This window comes from Leuciscus leuciscus (genome assembly GCF_965113295.1).
Source record: "Leuciscus leuciscus genome assembly, chromosome: 1".
Taxonomy (NCBI): domain Eukaryota; kingdom Metazoa; phylum Chordata; class Actinopteri; order Cypriniformes; family Leuciscidae; genus Leuciscus; species Leuciscus leuciscus.
In genome coordinates this window covers 3,600,928-3,619,762 of record NC_138725.1, presented here as the reverse complement: position 1 = coordinate 3,619,762, position 18,835 = coordinate 3,600,928, and the positions used below count along the sequence as shown (strand labels likewise).

General features: G+C 41.3%; 1 protein-coding gene across 5 annotated transcripts in view; it reads right to left on the bottom strand.

Moving 5' to 3' along the window:
- LOC309479845 (uncharacterized protein) overlaps nt 1-18,835 on the bottom strand; it is a 103,041-nt gene that overhangs the window by 66,786 nt on the left and 17,420 nt on the right. For 4 of the 5 annotated variants that reach the window (XR_014199450.1, XR_014199451.1, XR_014199452.1 and 1 more), the window contains exon 3: nt 5,174-6,925. The exons of the other annotated variant lie outside the window; for it this stretch is intronic. The gene's annotated coding sequence lies outside the window, so the exon portion shown is untranslated. The remainder of the gene's footprint in view (nt 1-5,173; nt 6,926-18,835) is intronic. 5 annotated transcript variants of the gene reach the window in all.

The window sequence follows — 18,835 nt, the reverse complement described above, 5'->3', positions numbered from 1 at the left end:
TGTCCACAGCCAGGAACAGCACATCTGCGTGTCATGACATCGCAATCTTCTTGTAAACAGACCCACTCGCTGCACGTCGACTGAACACATGTGAAGATGAAATGAGGCGCAGTTATCTTGCGCTTGTAGCGTAGTTGTCTACGCTGGAGGCGGTCATATGCAAACGACTGCTACGTCACTTCGTACCGTGACGTCACTTCATACCATGGATCCAGAACGAGCTGTATTTAGAGCTTGATTAAATAAATGCTTCGTTTATAATGGGGAGGACGTCTTGAGCTATGAAACTTGCAGGACGTTTTAATGGTACAAAGACCTCTTATATACCAAAAGATCAAGGCAAATTTGGTTTCTCATGTCACGACCCCTTTAATGAATTATAGTCCTTCACGTCTATTGCGATCTTAAAATTCCAGCCAGTTAATAATACCTAATATATCAAAATCGACTGCTGGCGGTAGATCCTTTTCCTATTTAGCACCAAAACTTTGGAACAGTCTTCCTAACATTATCCGGGAAGCAGACACACTCTGTCAGTTCTAAAAACACATTTCTTTGACCTAGCATTCACATAACACATTATAGACTTTCTGTAATTCAATGTTAGGCTGCATAGATTAGATCAGCCGGGACCGGGAACACTTCCCATAAATCCTGATGTACTCATTACATCATAAGAAGAATGGCGTCTACTCTAATATTAGCCTCTCTGTTTATCCCAAGGTTTTCCCGCAGCCTGCCGGATCCAGGCTGTATCCAGATCTGATAAAGGACCTGCGCCTGGACGCGACGACAATGCAGTCCTGAAGTGTCAACTAGTCTCTCCCCTGTGAAGGCCTTCCTCCCCTTCCTTTACCTCTCTACAGATAAAGCGTTGTCGGGATAATTCCGGATCGCGTGGCTACGTGGAAGCGCTAAAATTCTGTATTATAAATTTTAAGGCCAGACAAGTAGTATGTTGAGGGTTGATTTGTAGGGAAGGACTACACACCTGCGCACATATATTCAAACGCACATACCTATAGACTGAACTCGTAATACGCATGTGCACGCCGTCAGCATTCTCACTGATTTGCGTTTTTGAAGTTTGCGCAGAAAGAACTTAAGAGTTTTCTGTTAAAACGGTGTTGTGTTAGCGGCCCCTAAGTTAATAACTAATGATCCTTGTGATGGAAGTGAATCAATCAAACTAACTTTAGCTGGGCAATAACTTTATTCTAGAGCTGCTATAAAGCCAAAACACTACTTTAATTTCCTATTATCAATGCAAAGCTGCTTTGGAACCATCTACATTATATATAAATGAAGATGACTTGACAAATAGCAATGCAGATTAAGGCTCAATCCCAATTCACCCCTTGCCCCTACCCCTCGGCCCCACCCCTCCGTTTTGCATGTTCCCGTGTTCCCGTTCCGGGTTGTCTCGATCCTCTTTTGGTTGGAGGGGTAGGGGGAAAGGCCAGATAGGCAAGGCAAGGCAAGTTTATTTATATAACACATTTCATACACAATAGCAATTCAAAGTGCTTTACATAGAAGAAATTAAAATAAAAAGAAATAAGAATAATTAAAACAGTGTAGATAAATAAAATAAAATACAGTACAGTACAAACAGTCGGATGAACAGTGGCACAGTGCTCATTCAGTAAATGCATAGCTAAACAGATGTGTTTTGAGTCTGGATTTGAAAGTGACTACTGTAGGAGCACGTCTGATCTCCTCTGGAAGCTGGTTCCAGCTGCGGCTGGCATAATAGCTAAAAGCAGACTCACCATGCTTAGAGTGAACCCTTGGTATTTCTAGCTGATATGATCCTAATGATCTGAGTGATCTGTTGGGTTTATATTCAGTGAGCATATCTGCAATATATTGAGGTCCTAGGCCATTGAATGATTTATATACCAGTAATAATACTTTAAAATCAATCCTAAATTTAACTGGGAGCCAGTGTAAAGACCTGAGGACTGGTGTGATATGTTAATATTTTCTGGTTCTGCTCAGAATTCTGGCGGCAGCGTTCTGTATGAGCTGCAACTGTCTTATGGTCTTTTTGGGAAGACCAGTGAGGAGTCCATTACAATAATCCACCCTGCTGGTGATGAAAGCATGAACAAGTTTCTCTAAGTCTTGTCTGGAAACAAAGCATCTAATTCGTGCAATATTTTTCAGATGATAATATGCTGATTTAGTTATTGCTTTGACATGACTGGTCTGACTCTAGTGACACACCAAGATTCCTGACTTGATGTTTAGTTGTTTGACCCCTAGAGTTAAGGTATGTGTTCACCTTGAGAACTTCATCTTTGTTTCCAAATGCAACAACTTCAGTTTTGTCTTTGTTTAACTGAAGAAAGTTTTGGCACATCTAACTGTTGACTTCATTGATGCATTGGCACAGGGAGTCAATGGGGCTGTAATCGTTAGGCGATAGGGCTAAGTAGATCTGTGTGTCGTCTGCATAGCTGTGGTAAGCAATTTGGTTCTCTCTCATTATTTGGCTCATTGGGAGCATATACAGGTTGAACAGGAGTGGCGCAAGAATTGAGCCTTGAGGTACTCCGCATGTCATGGATGTCCACTCAGACTTATGGTCTCCTATACTCACATAATAACCTCTCCCATCTAAGTATGACCTGAACCATTTTAGGACTATCCCAGAAAGCCCCACCCAGTTTTCCAGCCTGTCAAGAAGTATGTTATGATCGACAGTGTCAAATGCAGCACTGAGGTCCAGCACTGATAATTTGCCTGAATCAGTATTTAAACGAATATCGTTTATTATCTTTATGAGCGCTGTCTCTGTGCTGTGGTGCGGTCGGAAACCAGATTGAAAATCGTCAAAGTATCCATTCAAGCATAAGAATTTGTTCAGCTGATTGAAGACAACTTTTTCAATGATCTTGCCTATGAAAGGAAGATTTGAGATCGGCCTATAGTTGCTTAATATGGTCTTATCCAGATTGTTCTTTTTCAGAAGGGGCTTGACAACTGATATTTGAAAGAAGGGTAATTCCCAAATGATATTTGCTTACATTGATAGATATCTTTAAAACGAGCAGCTAGACCCCCATCTCTCTTAACAGCTCTGCAGACACTCATAAAAGTAAAGTTAGGAGGGGCTGTTTCATTGAGGACTGTTGCACTGCAGCTGTCTTCTAGCCAGGTTTCATTTAGAAGCATCACATCCAGGTTGTTTGTGGTTATTAAGTCGTTGACTAGAAGTGATTTATTTTTAAGTGAGCGAATGCATTAGTTGGGTTTGCTGTATGGCTATTGAAGGCCTTTCTATCTTGTGAAAGAACAGCAATAGAGAAAGATACAGGCACACTGGGTTCCCGCTTGTTCTGTAAACATTTGAGAAAGTTACTGTTATCATAGCAGAGACCCAACACATATCACTGAGAGCTGGTATCAGTTGTTTTTGGTTCACCTCGAGCAGATGGAGGAGGGTGTGGGCCCTGGCGTTGTGGCAGAGGCCGAAGAGCTCTCACGGGGGGGGGGGGGGGGGAGGGCGAGCTCGGCCCGCAGGCTTTGGTGTTTGCGGTGCCTGCCGTTTTTTGGTTGGTATCTGGGGGCTTGCAGCAAAAGAGTGGGATAGTCTGGTTCCAGCATACACCAGTTCTTCCATTTTCTGTGAGAAGCACAGAAGTGGAGATGCTGGAGATAGGGATAAAATGTCTGGTGAGAGAGGCTGTTGCTCTGGTGTCAATTAAGTTCACTCCTTTTATATTGCTGTTTTTTTGCAGCCATGTATTTAGCCCAAGCAGCCGTGAAAACCTGTTTGTTCCTCTTGCTGGGAGTGGTCCACTGATGAATGTTTGAACTTTCAAGTCTTTTGAGTGTTTCAAAAAGTTCATTGAAATCCTTCTTAAGGAATTCTGACTGCTCTTTATGAATATCATTCTTCCCCACATGAATGATGAGTCAATTTGCAGTCTTATGTTTCATCAGAATGTTCTGAAGTTCCCTGTTTATATCAGAAGTTGTTGCTTGTGGAAGGCAGCACGTAGTTGTATCCCTGCCGCTAATGTTTCTGATTATTGAGTCCCCCACTATCAGAGTCCTGGGCTCAGCTGAGCTCTGAGCTGAGTGCCGCTGTCTGCTCGACCTTGAGCGCCAGTTAGCATCAGTGTTAGCTACTGATCCATTCAATCTGTGTTCGATCACATTCATCACGTTTGGGGATTCCTCATTTACATTCATTAGTACTTCAAATCTGTTCACAAGATGTATGGTAGGAGACCAGTGTTTGCAATCCTTGTCAGCTGTATCTGGGGTACAGGATGCTACTGCGGCAGTATGTGATGCTCATGACAATCTGATGTCTCGAGTGCCTTTGGGTCTCGCTCCCTGTTTGTGCCATCGATTTGTAAGTCGATCAGCTTGTTTCTCTACCTGTCGAGGAGCACTAGTTTCATGGGACTCACCGGCTATATGCTGAGGGTGTCCACGACGAAGCTCTGTTGTGTGTTCCGTCTGGTTTGGTGGTCCTTCAAACGAAGATTTTTCGGGACCACACTTCAAACGAAGGAGGAATGAGAAATGTACCCGTATTCACCGGCTTCAGAGGCAACAATTTTCTTTGTCACATTTAATCTTGTGTTCATATTTACGGTCATGTTCTTCAAAGAAACGGTTGCAAAAAAAAAATATAAAAAAAAATCGCTAAAGTTCGTTAAAAATATGACGCGTGTAAAAAGCAAAAGTTTGAAGCGAAGTGCGAATGAGGCGAATTTGCGTCCAACGTGCCGCGCTAAATGCCTCATTCGCGCCGCAAGACCTCCAGACTCGCGTAAACGCGTCTTAACATTGAAATCACTCGCGCCAGACGTTCTATTGCTTCATATCACAGTCATGATAAAAACATTGATGTATTTACTCATCCATAAACATTATTATATCAGTCGGCTTGACGTTGACGACAAGATCCATAATTCTTAGCAAACTTTGCATCATTAAACTACGCCTTTGTTATTGTAAGAGGTTAGCGACCTCTAGCGGCGAAAAAAATTACACACTGTACGTTTAATAGATATCAATCAATCAACAAAGTGTCCTGTGCTCACCACACACCGGCTATAGGTGGAGAGGAGAGATTTGGCTATAGGGTGATGTGTGGCTAACTTACACAGAAGAGACTTTGTTGCTCAGCACATGAAAATAAACTACTTACTGTGATCTCAGACTGAGGTGATGTGGTTTCTCCACTGCATGGATCTTCATGTGTAGATTCAGCTGACTTTTAAAAGAGAAACTCGTCCCGCACTGCTGTGGATCCTCTCATGTGATTTCAGATGTGTTGACTGACTGAATCTCTTTTCACAGTGTGAACACATGTAAGGTTTCTCTCCAGTGTGGATCCTCTCATGTGTTTTCAGATGTGATAACTGACTGAATCTCTCATCACAGTGTGAACACATGTAAGGTTTCTCTCCAGTGTGGATCCTCTCATGTGTTTTCAGATGTGATAACTGACTGAATCTCTCATCACAGTGTGAACACTTGTAAGGTTTTTCTCCAGTGTGAATCCTCTCATGTGTTTTCAGATGTGATGATCGACTGAATCTCTTGTCACAGTGTGAACACTTGTAAGGTTTTTCTCCAGTGTGGATCCTCTCATGTGTTTTCAGAGATGATGATCGACTGAATCTCTTGTCACAGTTTGAACACTTGTAAGGTTTTTCTCCAGTGTGAATTTTCTGGTGCTGTTTCAAACCGTACGCTGTAGTAAAAGTCTTCTCACACTCAAAGCACATGTACTCTCTTACACCAGTGTGAGTTTTCTCATGTTTATGTAAATTGTGCAGCAGTGAAAAACCCTTTCCACACACAGAACATGAATACGGCTTCTCCTTCGTATGAACTCTCAGGTGTTTCTTCAGGCCTGATGACCTAAAAAATGTTTTGCCGCATTGATCACATGAGAACGGCTTCTCACCGGTGTGGATCATCATGTGTTTTTTAAGATAACTTTTGCATGAGAATCTCTTTTCACACTGATCACACATGAATGGCTTCTCTCCCGTGTGAATCATCATATGAATCTCAAGTTGCTGTTTGATTGTGAAACTCTTCCCACATAGATCACACGTGTGCGGCTTCTCTCCGGTGTGGATCCTCATGTGTAGCTTCATGTCACGTTTAAAAGCAAAACTCTTTCCACACTGATTACACATGTGCGGTTTCTCTCCAGTGTGGTTCATCTCATGTGTTTTCAGAGATGATGACTGACTGAATCTCTTGTCACAGTGTGAACACTTGTAAGGTTTTTCTCCAGTGTGAATTCTCTGGTGCAGTTTTAAACTGTTTGCTGTAGTAAAAGTCTTCTCACACTCAAAGCACATGTACTCTCTCACACCAGTGTGTATTTTCTCATGTTTATGTAAATTAGACAGCAGTGAAAAACTCTTTCCACACACAGAACATGAATGCGGCTTCTCCTTCGTATGAACTGTCAGGTGTGTCTTCAGGTGTGATGACCTAAGAAATGTTTTGCCACATTGATCACATGAGAACGGCTTCTTTCCAGTGTGGATCCTCTTGTGAAGATTAAGGGATGATAAATGACTGAAACTCTTCCCACACTGATCACATGAGAACGGCTTCACTCCGGTGTGGATCATCATATGAACATTAAGGGATGATAATTGACTGAAACTCGTTCCACACTGATCACATGAGAACGGCTTCTCTCCAGTGTGAACTCTCATGTGACGTTTAAGATCTCGTTTGGTTGTGAAACTCTTTCCACACTGAGTGCAGGTGAAAGATTTCTTGGCTCTTCTTTTCTTTAAAAATGTCTTTTTAGTCTTTGAGCGACTCAAAGGTTTTCTTCCAGGTTTGACATGATGTTCCTCCTCCACTTCACTCAGTTCTTCACTCTCCTCCTTCACTTCACTCAGTTCTTCACTCTCTTCCATCAGGTCTGAAATCAAAGAGAAAATTATTTATTTCATTTTCAGTACATCAAAATAATTTAAAGAGAGAAATATAAAGTGAAAGGACAAGAAAGTGAGCTCTGATTTAATAGTAGAAAGTAGACAACTGTTATAAAATATTATGATAATTTGATGCCTTTTTACAAATCGATTATATGTCCTTGAAACTTTTCATGAATGAGGTAAATTTATCTTCAAATTATTATTTTTAAAACATATGCACAAATCCCTTGTTTCTTTAGCAAGAACTATTGAATATATTTGGTAAATGACATTTACTCCAATTATCTAACATGATATTAACAATAAAATATACAATACTGCCATATTTTTACACCAACTTTGAGATTGATATTTATTTGACTAAAACCGTTAATTATTAATGGCCGTTCACACTAGACTTTTCCTTGCACTGACTTCCATTCATGCGCATGTGAAAGTGGGACACCCGAAACACAAGCTCAAGTGAATTACCCTGTGAGAAATAACACAAGCGTATTACCCATGTCCTACTGTACATGTTTCACTCAACCCTGTTACTTTTGACATGATTTTCCTCCTTTTAAAAACAGAGCATTTCTTAAAACTGTGACACACAGGAAGTGACATCACCTGGGCTCTTTCTATTGCATGATGGGAGGACAAGAAAATAATCTCAATCCATTGTCTCAGTTTTTACACAAACTGGAGTACTGACTGTATTCATCAACCCTGTTACTAGGGCCATATGATTTCCGTGATGCGGAAAACGCGGACGGAATCACGGAATTTACACATGAAAACGGAATTCTCTTATACGCACGGAATGTGCATATATTTTGTTTACATATTAAATAAACGATTTCTTTTTTTTAACTTCCATCTCATTTTTTCAGTTTAAAAGGTCTCTACCTAAACCCAGAGCCATATAGAGAGACATCTGTCAATACAGTTAATACACAGGGATGCAAACAGCGCGCTTTTCAGTATGCGCGCAAGCGTGAACCACTAACGTTAGTGTTTCTTCTTGCTGCGTATCTTTTACTGTCTATGGCTGGGGTCTCCGTGGCCTGATTGGAGGTAACTAGCTCGTCAAGGGGCCGTTCACATGTCGTGTCTTTTACGCGCTCAAGTTCGTCAGTTCAAATGTAGGCGCGCGGCAAGCGCGCTCATAATTGAAGCGACGCGCTCATTTTTTTCAAGCGCAGCGAGATGAAAACACCTCAACTTTTCAGAATGCCGCAAGCGCACCGCAGTTCATGTGACAACTTCACCCTTTCCGTAACAACATTGAAAGCTCAGTCAACATAAAGGATGGGGGTGCACCACAACCACTACAGGTGTTTTTCTCTTCTCCGTAAATAAATCTTGTAGCAGAGCTACAGCAAGCGTTTTTCGGTGGTGGAAATATTAGCTACTAAAACTTCTTTGTGGTTGTGGAGAGCGCAGAGCATGGTTGCATAGCAACGACAAACGCCACGGGAAAATCGGACCGAATTTTACTATTAATAATAAAAGATAAGCTAATATGCATAGTAGCCTATTTGTAAATGTCAGTAATTTATCTTTTTTGACTCATTCTTTTTATAAAATATGTGAGATCTATCTTTTTATAAAACATTCTTTGTGAAAAATGATTTAAAGGCTAATTTAATCTTCAATTTAATCTTCATCAATCCTACCTTGTAACTGTTACCTTCATGTTTCTGTTATTTTTGGCCAGAGATTTGTTGAAGGTTTGGCTGAATTTTGGAGAATTTTGAATGTGCTTTGCTGAATATATTAACAGTTTAAATTAAAAAGCTGAATTGTGAGTTTGTGTAACTGAATTTTTAAAGGTCAATACTGCTTAGAAGTGAAAAGAAAACAAGCAAATCCGAAAAATCCGAAAGGGCTCAAAATAAATCCCAAAAAACGGAATTTGAAAAAAAAAAAAAACGGAATTTGAGGGAAAAAAAAACGGATTTCATAGGGCCCTATGTTACCAAAGTTACTCTAAGAATAATCTCTATAACTATGAATAGCATATGATATTTAGGGTTGTAACGGTATACCGGTTTATTGCGATATTGACATGTACGATTATCATATCGTGCACATTTGCTTATCTGCGGTTTAAAAAAAAAAAAAAAAAAAATAAAAAATAAACCAGATTTCACCTGCGCTGCCGCATGCAACTTCTTTCAGCTTGACTGCTTAGACTCCACACATACCTGTACAGCGCTGAAAATGTCCGAGACAGAGGCTGCAAATCTCTATCTCCCACCGAATTTTTTTTTTAAATCTGCAGTATGGGAATATTTTGGATATCCGAAAAACGATCGTGGTGTTGTCCTTGAAGATGGATATCCAGTTTGCAACATATGTGGACGAAGAGTGGCTGCAAAAGGAGGAAACACGTCGAACATGTTCTCCCATATTCGGGAACACCATCCCTTCGTGAAGATAAAGGTAATTCATAACTTTTATAACTTAAGGCCATATTATTTCTGTCATGTAGCTCAGTGGTAAGAGCATTGCGTTAACAACGCAAGGTTGTGGGTTCGATCCCAGGGGATTGCACATACCTATGTATAAATGTATAGGATAATGCAATGTAAGTCGCTTTGGATAAAAGCGTCTGCCAAATGCATAAATGTAAATGTAAATGTCATGCAGAGGGAATCCCAGTCTGTCAAAAAGACGCACACCAGTCTTTTTGCGTTACAATACAGATGCCACGTAAAATGTGCGATTTGATAGATAGATGGATGAATAAATCAAAATATAGCTGTGCAGTAAATCAAATCGCGATGTGCGTCTCTGTGAATATAGCCTATAAAAAGCGCAAAAAGACTGGTGTGCGACCCCCTTAATTCTATATTCAGCGTGTCTCTGTATGAATGAGCAGCGCCGTTTCGTCTAGTAGATCTAGTACACACTCAAGTACGCATGATGCTCATGGTTTTTAAAGCGTCTGTTGTCTCACTCACTATGTATGTGAAGACGTGAACACAGGAACATATCCAGACAGAGAACACTTAATGAGCATTTTATAAAAAAATTTAAAAGAATAATCATCAAATACACTGACTGAAACTTAGAGGTGTTCAGTACAACCTGTCAAAAAAAGTTTGGTTTAGCTTGAAGAAATAATGACTGAAATATATTACTATTGTATAGTTTTTTGTCCATGTTTTAATTTAGTAAACCTCTCTTGTGTAGACAAACAAAAGTTGTTACATTTGATCTGATTGCATTTTCAATAATACATTTTGTATTCAATCACAGAATCCAGACCAGTTATATCAGACAACCCAGAATTTCTGAGGAAATAAAATACATTTCATAAAGACTCTATTGTTCTTAAATAATAATTAATAAAAAAAATAAAAAAATAATACAATTTATTAGACATTGTTGTGTTTTCTGTGAAGTTTTGTCATTTGTGAAGTTTTGTTATTTACATGTTTAATTAAATGTTTAAATTTACTTTAAACTAGAGCTACCAATGTTGCAAGTAACACTTTAGCAGCACAATAGTGTAGTGCCTCTTTAAAGGAACACTCCACCGTTTTTTGAAATAGGGCTTATTCACCTTCTTTCCTACATTTAGATAGGTGGGCAAATGCATTTTTGTCTCAGTGCATGCATTGTTTTAGTTTGACAGGGTCGGCGCTAGCTTAGCTTAGCATAATGAATGGAATCCTTTGTTGCCAGCTAGCATGTCCTAAGTAAAAGTGATATAAAAAAATTAAAAAACCCACCTAATTACTTCTTGTGGCCTGCATATTCACAACAAGTACAAATAGCGATGCAGATTAACACTAGACGATTTCCTATGCAGATATTGACTTGGGACTATATTAGGGGGAAGCACAGGTGAAGCACTGCTTCTTGGGCGCAGAGATATCACGCCCAAGTAGCAGTGCTTCGCCTGTGCTTCCCCCTAATATAGTCCTTAATATATAAGTCAATATCTGCCTAGGAAATCGCCTAGTGTTAATCTGCATCACTATTTGTACTTGTTGTGAATACGCAGGCCACAAGCAGTAATTAGGTGGGTTTAAAAAAAAATTTATATCACTTTTACTCAGGACATGCTAGCTGGCAACAAAGGATTCCATTCATTGTGCTAAGCTAAGCTAGCGCCGACCCTGTCAAACTAAAACAATGCATGCACTGAGACAAAAATGCATTTGCCCACCTATCTAAATGTAGGAAAGAAAGTGAATAAGCCCTATTTCAAAAAACGGTGGAGTGTTCCTTTAAGAGAGGAGTGTGCTGTGAGCACATGTGACCGGTATTTACTACGTGAAAAGGAAGCGTGAGATTCATTCAGTTTGTAATAACTTTCAACCCGGTGTGCAGCCACTTGGTAAGCTCTCTTAATATCAAATGTTTTCTTGTCCACTTTAATGATGTATGCTTTATGTTGTCTGCTGTCGCCATGCTATGCTGTTGTACTGTGTTTATGTCCGTTGCACGTTAAAGATAACGCTATTCCGCTATTCTCCGGTAGATCAAAGCAGATTAGTTTACTGATAGAGATAACGCTATGCGCTGTATAAATTATAAACTGACGAGGTGGCGAAGCCGTGGGATTAATATTTAGATTCATAACATTACTATACTATACGTATTCATTTGTATTTACTTTATTTCGTTTTATAATGTTTGATGAAGTAGGAATCTGTAAGGGAGCTGTAGTTTCCTGCTTACAGAAAGGATTGTATGCATTTTGCATAGAGTTGTGGTAGGACTTGAGTATGATGCATAATGTTTAAAGTGTGAATTGTGTACGTTTAAATTATGAAACTATTATTATTATTATAGTATATTAATATTATTTTATATTTGTATTTGATTAATGTTATTTAGTGTTGCTTATTGTTATTGGGCTGTTGAGGTAAAGAACTGGGGCTGGTTGTAGTATGCACATGGAAATTGAAACGTTGCATTTCTTGTTATTTCAGGTTTATTACCTGGTTATCCTTTTTGAAATAAACAAACAAATGTGGAATACCGAGTAATATCCTCTTTGTACACTGGGTTGCCCTTTCCGTGGGAAGAAAACGGAACAGACATGTTTCAGTATTTAAACATTTTGAATTAGTTTGCCCCATCCAAGTTATTTAAATTTCCTATTTAAATCCATGTTGTTGGTTCATTATGTGTTAATATGTAGTTACATGCTAATTGTTTACATGCTAATCATGTTCATAATTCTGTTAATTCTTTAGGGTCAAACTACCTCTGCAAAGACGCTTCCTGATCCAGCTCAACCAACTGTCACACAGTCACTTGCAAAAGGAATCAAGTTAGATCCTACATCCAAAAAAGCGAAATAATTGAATCATGCTGTAGCTTATTTCATTGCTAAAGACATGATGCCCTTTAGAGTAGTGGAAAAACCTGGCTTTCTTCACCTGATGAAGAAGGCAGTCCCAATGTACAAGGTACCATCAAAAACATACTTTTCCACCAATGAAATCCCTTGCATGTACAAAGAGGTAAGGGCCAGTGTTGAAGAACAGCTGAAGGAAGCTATGTGGATTTCAGCCACCACAAACCTGTGGACCAGCAGTAGTGGAGGAGGGGAGCCATTCATAAGTTTTACAGTCCACTACCTCACCTCAGATTGGCAGCTTAAGTGCCATTGTTTGGAGTCTCATTTTTTTCCTGGAGGGGGGGAGGAGGGGGGAGGGGGTGCTTAACACTTTTACAGTGAGAGAACCTTGGCCTGTAAGGTGGGTACCTCCAAGTTACAAAACTTCACAAATGTGGACGGCGAGGCCCAGCCAGCCGCCACACAAATGTCCTCAATGGGTATTCCACTGGACCAGGCCCACAAAGTGGAGTGAGCTCTGACGCCCAAGGGGCAAAGAAGGCCTTTGGACTTATAAACTAGAGCGATAACATACACTATTGTAGCGTAAATGCCTCTGGGTTAATGCGAATTAGCTCAAGAATATAGGGAATTTTGGCAATATTAATATTTATAACGCATGGTCATAATTCATAAATCGCATATGCATTTACTTTATCAATTATAGGAAATGCCTCGTTCTGTACTGTCTGATCATTACAGTTAAGAAGAGGTATTCCTGTCTACAAAACTCCAAGAAAGCTTTGTCTTCTGGCCACGAAGACAAAACCTCTTTGGGTTTATTAATAAAAACTATTCAAAGTAGTTTTATAATATAGAGCCTGTAGCTTTATAGATCTTTTGTTTCATTGACTTTATAAAAAGTGGGTTTTCAAACACAGAGCCAGTTAAAAGTATAAATGGGTTTATTAATAAAATGGCACACACTAGAGATTATATAAACTACAAACATAAACGTACGTAAAAATGCAAACAAACGAATAAACATTTAACCGAACAAAAACATAAACATAGCGTGATCAGAATGAAAATGGAATGAAAGAAAGAAAGATATAGAGGGAAGATAGAGGGTAACTTAAATCACAGACCTAAGACCTAGACACCTGGAACAGCTTTTATAGGAATCAATATACTTGCGAGATGTGGTACTCTTTCAGTGTGATGCTGAAAAGGGGACGCGCGTGCGCGTGTCCGGCTGGTTTGCGTCTAGCTTCTTCTTCTGGGTCGTTTCGAAAAACGATGTAAAGGCTCACTTGAATTTAACGTTACCGGAAAAGTTCAGATTCGTCTCCCGGGATGGGAGAGGCTGGAAATCTTAGTTGCAAAGACCGGCGGTTACGACTCGAACATGGGTTCGTTCGATGGAGAAGGCCAGGGCCTCCTCCAGATGTTCCTTGGAGAAGCGCTGCGCCGGGGAAGAGGGTCCAAAGAAGTTGGATGAGTTGAGAGCGGAAGGATGAGAGAGAGATGAGAGAAGGTTTTGGACTTTTATCAGTGTCCCAGGTGCCGTCCCCTCCTTCGTGTAGGACGAATCAGCTGTCGAGATTTTTCGAGCGGGAAGATTCCTTTGTCCGGTTAGACACGCCCACTCGAATGAGTCATGATTGACTTTAACTGGAGAGGATTTTCTCCAGACATATGAACTTATAAAACAATGCGCATCACTGAATTCTGTTATTGGAATTCAACTCCGTTAGCTGGAGAGGATTACAGAGATATCAAAAATAGAATCTAGGCGTTGTAGCCATGCAACGATACATTATTATGCATTTGTATAGGCAATAGCAGTTCTATTAAGGTCACAAATAGGACATATGCTTTCCTATGGTTTACACACACCTCTTAACACACAAATTTATATATTTAGTACCTTTAGGAGTGACTTTATGGGTAAAAGTCCTTTTCTGTAGGGGGTTTCTGTTTCACAGTCCAGAGTGTGTTTGTATGTGTGTGTGTGTTGGAATGCCTTTGAGGCTTGGGTCGTAAAGTTTTATGGTCTGAGTTAGGGTTACAACACTATGGAGTGAATATTCTTTCAATGAATCTTCAGAATTAAAGATTTTACTCTAGCAAAACACACCTCTATTATAAGGCAAAGCTAATCACACACATACATATCGGAAGGTATACATTCAAGAGCCATATTTCTACATGACGTTGCACTTTAGTGGCTTTCGTGTGTGTGTGTGTGTGTGTACGTGTGTGTGTGTTCTGGAATGTCACGAGTCTGTGAGGTTGTAAAAGTCACAGGGAGTCCAGAGCTGAAATGGGGGTTTTAGAGGGGATTCTAAGAAAACAGGGTTTCCTTATGTGACTCAAATGTCCCTCGGGGGAGCCACAAAGATGAATTTTGACCGTTCAAGCAGACTTGGAGATCAGGATTTACTAATTTGAACAGCATGTGACCGCATGTCATAGTCATTGTCGTTACATATTCCCCCTTTTTGTTAGATAAAGACCTCGGAAGGACTTTATCGAACAACAAATTAGCGCAATGGTCGATGGCAAGCGGCTGATGACTGAGGACTCAGGTCAAATGAGGTTTAGGCGAGCCCCGGATCGGGACCCCCTTTTTGCGGTTCCATAGGAAACCACCAGACACGGCTTTGTGAGCTTTGCTGTGGCTGCTCACATTTGGTAGGGTCTGGTACAGGGTGAAAGCCAAGACGGGAGTCAGGGCGTGGTCGGTTGCTGTGGAGGTACACAGCGCAGCGTCAGCTGCGGTCCAGGTATGGACACAGGTGAGGTGTTCAGGCTGGGCGGTTGCCCATGCTTGGAAGGACTGTGTTGAGTGCGAGTCCTGCCTTGGTGTTCAGGACTCAGGGTTGCTCTCTCCGTGCGATGCCGGATGCCAGACCTGGTGAGTGTGGCTGCTTTCTCGCGAACCACTGCGGCCTGCATCCTGTTAGAGGCGATAGGGAGAGAGAGAGAGAGAAGGAGAAAAAAAAATTCCAGCGAGGGACGTCCTTGATTGGCTTAGGACAGTCTTTTGTTTTCGCTGAGGTTGGTATGCCACATGCTTTGATGTCCCATGCATGGCTTTTTGGCACATGTGGCGTCATTGTTACGCCTGGCCCCCCCTTGTGCTTTGTGGCTTTACGAGCTGTGGCGCTGTGATGGCAACAGGTGCACAATGCGTATTGAAGTCTTGTGAACGCAACATGTGCGTGGTGGCAGACAGCTGTCTGAGGCACTGGTCGTCAGTGAGCTCAGATGGCCTGCGAGGGTGGTGGAGGGGTAAGTGGTGGCATAGGAAAAGTCTGTTCATCAGAGGCCCGCATGACTTTCTTTGTACACAGCGGAGGTAGCGTTTAGCGGCTCTGAGGCGTGCAGTGTAGTTGGTAAAGTTCGTTTGTGCTGTGTAATCACTGCAATGGTTAGGGTGGGTGGGTGGGTTGTCTGTATGTGGCGCAGACATTGGTTTGGTTACTCAACTGCAGGTCAGTCAGGACCTTGAAGCAGTAGGTGTCAGTGTTCGTTTTCTGTGTCTGTGTCAGACGTGGCTGCACTGTCTTCATCTGTGATGTAAGAAGACTCGGGCTCACCAGTGTTCTGAGGAGAGTGGTTCCAGTTTCGACGGTCTGGGCTTGGAGTTCTGGACGGCGGGTGGTGCTGGTTCCAGAATCTTTCTGAGCGGTCGGTCCGACGCTTTGGACGGGCACCGTCACCGTCGTGCTGCCATCTGCTGGCCTGGAACGGTGTTGATTCTCTGTGGTAAGGTCTGTGTGCCGACGAAGATCGTCCAGGGCATTTTGAAGTCTTTCAACTTCCTGTTGTAGCGTTGTGTCCGTCTCGTCCTCTTCCTCGGTCAGGAAGATTAGCTGGTCTAGCCGACTCTGTGTGTGGGCTCGGTCCTTCCGGGCTTCTGTGGCCTGGAGCTGTAGTGCGGCTGCCTTCTGTTCCATGTCGAGGCTGAGCCTTTCGCTGGCCCGGGCCTTGGTGACGAGGTTGAGTGCGATTTTCCGAAGATTTTGGCCAGCTGCTCGTGGTCGTACTTCTGGGTTAGCTCGACATCTCTGCTTACTGTGGTGAGAGAAGCACAGCACACACAAAAAGAGACACAATGCAAGTTTGTTTTAGGGTTAATGAGCTATACTCATACGGGCTATGCCGTTTATGAGAATTTCGGGGCTAACTGATGCCGACAGTTAGCAGAGCCAATTTCGTGGGTATGGATGAAACCCACAATAGAAATTTGGACAGGCGGTAGCCTGGGGGGGTCGTCTAGCGACGCCCGCTTTGATCGTCACTCTATTATTCAGCTTTTCCTGGGGTCTCTCTTAGGTTCTGTGTCTAAGTGAAATGAAAGAAACAAATCACAACAGAGTGGAGAAAGAGACAAGGTTGAAGGTAGGGAAGATCAGAGGGAAACACAACACAAGGAAGTGCATTGGTCTGCAATGAAATGTCACAAACAATAACACGGGGAGCGTTATTTAAGGAAAATAAATCAAATAAGATAAAATAAAATAAAATAAAGAGGCCTAAGCCTTATTAACACTGCGAGAGTTCCTGATCGGGCCAGGAGATGCGTGGGTTGTCGGGACAGGACCTCGAAAGAAGGTGTGTCTTAGAGAGAGAAAGGTGAGTCCAAGCACTTAAAATACACCCGAAGGAATAGCTAGTATTCTGTGGTTCCTAATAAGTGGATGGGTTCTATCAAATTTTAGTTTACCTGGGGTGAATAGAGGTCATCCAGGTGGAAACCAGCGGGCGCGGTCAGACTCTCCGACGGTCCCAACACCAGACAGAGCGCAGTGTCAGTAACGCCGGACAGATGATCCCGCCCACCGGAAACCACCAGGGATGACTTTTGGATTACCACAGTGCACTGACTGGGTCCTGCCAATAGATACACAATAAGGGATTGAGAGGTTAGACTTAAAGTGAATTAAGGCTTTCTGTTTTCATCAAATTGAGTAAATATGTATGCAGGGGTCAGAGGCAAAGGCTTTACTAAAATAATGATACAATGCAAAGGAATTATGATAACCGATGGTTAATTATCGGAATAACCTACCCCCCCTTTGAAAAGGCTGGGGAAAGAGAAAAAAAATTATCAATGAAATAAAATTCAAAAAAACAACACAGGCTTGGGACGCAGGCAGAGGGATAGGCCCTGCAGTGGGTTTGTGCCACAAGGGAAAGGGGCGTATTCCTTCTCCGTGGTCCCCCTGGTTGTTAGTGAACACAATTTAAATAAAAATTCAAACTAGTTTAAATTAAAATTCAAATAAGCATGCAAGGAGAGGTCCAAAATAATAATAATAAGGAAGGAAAGAAAATCAGAATGATAACAGTGATGTATCAATACTAAAAATAATCAAAACTGAAATTCAGAATGACTTCCTATAATCCTTACAATAACACTGAGGTTATTAGTATTGATTATAAAAATAATCAAACGAAAAGGGTGGCAATGAGACACTTCAATTGCAGACTGGGCGTTAAACAGATATTGATAAGTCGACCCAAGATCGCCACACGGTGGCGTGCTTCTTCCTAGGTGGACCTTATCAATGAACTGAGTGAATCAAATCTAAGTTTTTAATTCGAAAAGTTTTCCCTTTTTTTTTTTTTTTTTGAACTTAACTTAAAGTGTGACAGTCAAAAACAGAAAAAGGAATTGTCTAACTCCAAATAATATCAGCATAAGCTAAGCTTGAATGCAGTTAAGTATTTGAGAGAGAAAATGAATGCAGAGAGAAAAAGAAATTGAAAGCAGGTATTATCTTAGAACGCCACGAGATGGCGTAGTTGCGCTCGCGCAGGCTGACGTCAGTGGGAGGCGACGCAGGATGACGTCGGTGGGGGGCGCGTAATTTGAGCCCTGCCACACCTCTAGAGGCTGCCCTCTAGTGTCGGTGACGTGATTCAGCAGTTAAGACAGCAGATTTTTTTATCTGTGGAATCACGTGGTGTTTTGCGCTTCTGTTGCATGCGGAAGACTGACGCGAGTTTCACAACATGTGACTAACAGGAATTACACATTATACATTACACATTGAGACGGTTTTAGAATAAGAACAGGGATTATCATCTTTTCTTAATTCATAAAACTGGTCTCCAATTACTCATTACATATAAAACGGTTTACATAAAAACAGGTATTAAAACTTCGTGTTTTAATCACTAGAAACTGTGAGCAAACAGGCATTGAACATCTATTTACTTAAGCTGTGAGCACACCAGGCATCAGAACAGCTGTGAGCAGGACTTATCATCTGCTCATCTCCCATAAGCATTAATCAAAATAGCACTTTTATGATTTTTTGCGTAGGTTTACGAAATTGGATCGCGAGGCCAATTTCTGACCAGGGCCCGTATTCATAAAGATTCTAAGAATCCTCTAAGAAAACTCTTAATTTAGCTTAAAAACTTTTACGTAGGAGTCTTAGCTTAAAAGCGATTCGGGACCGATCTGAGAGCAACTCTGAGTAAGGAAAAGACAAAAACTTTCATCTTAGTAAGGAGGCGGGGTTGACCCCGTTGCTATGTATGACACAATCTTTTGAAGACTGTGATTGGTTGGTTGTCCAAGAAGAAAAAA